General features: G+C 35.0%; 1 long non-coding RNA gene across 1 annotated transcript; it reads right to left on the reverse strand.

Annotated features, from left to right (window-relative positions):
• Nucleotides 1-562: 562 nt before the first annotated feature.
• LOC104599530 (uncharacterized) lies at nt 563-2,120 on the reverse strand. Its single transcript, XR_735532.3, has 2 exons — nt 1,471-2,120; nt 563-1,341 (listed from the first exon to the last, which is right to left on the reverse strand). It is a non-coding gene; the product is annotated as an uncharacterized LOC104599530 (long non-coding RNA).
• Between the last annotated feature and the right edge of the window lie 337 nt (nt 2,121-2,457).

A 2,457-nucleotide genomic window follows, 5' to 3' on the forward strand; every position in this document is an offset into this window, starting at 1 on the left:
AATTCAACCAAATAAGCTAGTCATAAACAATCCATTAAGCAAACTTGCACACCCCTGCCTAGACAAGAAGAATTATAGAATACCACGAAGAAGACAAAAAATATAATATAGAGGAGAATCACCTATAAGCAACATCAATAATTTTACCTAATCCTTGCGTCCCAATAGAATTTGTTCTTGCGAAATGCCAACCATGCATGCACCTTAGAAACTACAAGAGAGGCAAGGAAAAATGTGGCGTCCTGTACATAGGTTCACCAAAACCAAAAATGCATGAAGTGTCATGTCAAAGGTCAGAAAAAAGAAAAAGTAAGAGACTAGTTGATAATGGCATCTTCTTAATTAATTTCTGTTAGATTAGATAGGAAAAGGAAATTTCCATGAAGTTCCTGCTAGTAAGATAAATTCCAACCAAACTATTTAGAAGAAAAACTATTAGATAAAATCCAAAATGGAGAGGACATGATTGTCTTAGCATTAAAATGGCATGGATGAGGTGGAGAATGAGATGTTCACATATGAGGTGATAAATTGAATCCAATAAGCTAATACGTAGGGGATATTGTCTTCTTTAGTAAGCCAAGCAATTCAAAGCATTTTCATGGAAAAAAAACTATGAATGTGTTACTGCCATTCATTTTCAAAATTGTCGAAGTTCAATTCATCTAGTATTAACTACTAAGGGCGAAAGACAAGAAACAAACACCAGTTATATCTAAACGACTAACAAAATTTGAACCACAACAAAACATAGATATTTGCCTCACTAATATCCCTACTTCAAGATAGCATAATAAATGACTCAAACCCTAAATCCGCTCTTGTTCCTTCTCCCTCTAGCCCTCTCAAACCCCCTTCCCTTGGACCACACATATGGTTTAGTGTGGTTGTGTGGCACACTAGGAGCCTTACCAAAGTGCTTAATTGTTCATGAGCATTCTTAGGACCCCTGAGGATAACCAGCTCTGCCCAAGAGGAGCACTTATAGCCAGCTGGTCAAACATCAAGCATTATCCTCCTGCCTTCAAAATCCTTGCTCTTGTTATCCCTGTAAACCTCAAAGTTGTCACCTTCAAAGCCGGTATGTAACCAAAGCATTTAAATATGCATAACTTCTAAAATATCCCCTTGTTAAGCTACACTACCATATGAAGACTATGTATCTAGATATAAGTGCAAAGCATGTAATTGAACACCATAAGAAAAACTTCACAATCAAGAGCCTGACACATTGAACAATCATTATCTGACACGTGAAATTTTCTGGAGAGAAACTTACGACATGCCCAGAATGCGAGAATAAAAATAGAGGCTACCTTTAGGATCTTTAATTCGAAACATCTGCAGACAAAAATTGGATTGTTAGTTCCTAATGTAGATATGGTTCTTATAATGTAATCAACAAAAAAAATTAGCCACCCAAAAACCACTTTTGGAAGGGAATAATGAAGTTCATAGCTTTAGACATACAATTTTTTTGCATGAAGTATACTCTAGTGGCTTCATCAGGGTTGTTTGAAGGAGACTCCTTCAGCTTTGATGCCATTGAAATGGTCGAAATGGATTCAAATCCTGCAAGATCCACTTTAAGAAAAATGGAGATAAGAGGAATGGTGATTTAAACTAAAAAATATTGGCTATTCTTGAGAAGAATCAACAACAATAAAGGAGGAAAACAACTCCTAGAAATTCGATGGGAAGAGTATGGCCACCAGAGCAACAATTTCAGAGCAAAAATCCATTTGACCACATCTCTTACAATAGCAAAAATGTCGACCAACAAAAAAGAAACCCTAAAAAAGCACAAAAACCTCCAACAAAATCTGGAGAAGAACCAAGAACCACTATCAAAATTTAAAGAAAAACCACCGCAAAAGAATTGAAGAACACAAAGTCAAAAAAAAAAATGAAAAACAAAATGAAAAACAAAATGAAGAAAAAATTCATATGAAACCACCAGAGAAAAAATTGGAGAAACACCACCAAACACCAGACAAGAAATGGAGAATGATAAATCTGATAGCAAAAGAACTGCCAAATGAACAAGAAATGGAGAATGAGCGACATATTTGGGACTTGCGAGAGGGAAAAAGGCGCGCGGGCAGCGCGGGGCTTGTGATATTTGGAAATAGAACTATTTACCGGTCGGGTCTGGCCTTGCCTCTTTATAAATTAGAAATACAAAATAAATCACCAAGCCCGAGTTTGAGTCCGGCCCGACCATCGGGCCTAGATCTTGAAACCGAGCTTGACCCTTTATAATAAAGCCTAAAGTGCATGTTCATGTCCGAAGCCCGATTTTGACAGGTATATTATAACATATTAATTATATATTACTGAAAATATATTATATAAATATATAATATACTATATACTATAATATATAATACATTTTTGTTATTAATTTTATTATTATATAATATATTATATATTATTAATATATAATATAACATATAT

The sequence above is a fragment of the Nelumbo nucifera genome, chromosome 1 (genome assembly GCF_055504915.1).
Source record: "Nelumbo nucifera cultivar China Antique chromosome 1, China Antique-T2T, whole genome shotgun sequence".
NCBI lineage: Eukaryota > Viridiplantae > Streptophyta > Magnoliopsida > Proteales > Nelumbonaceae > Nelumbo > Nelumbo nucifera.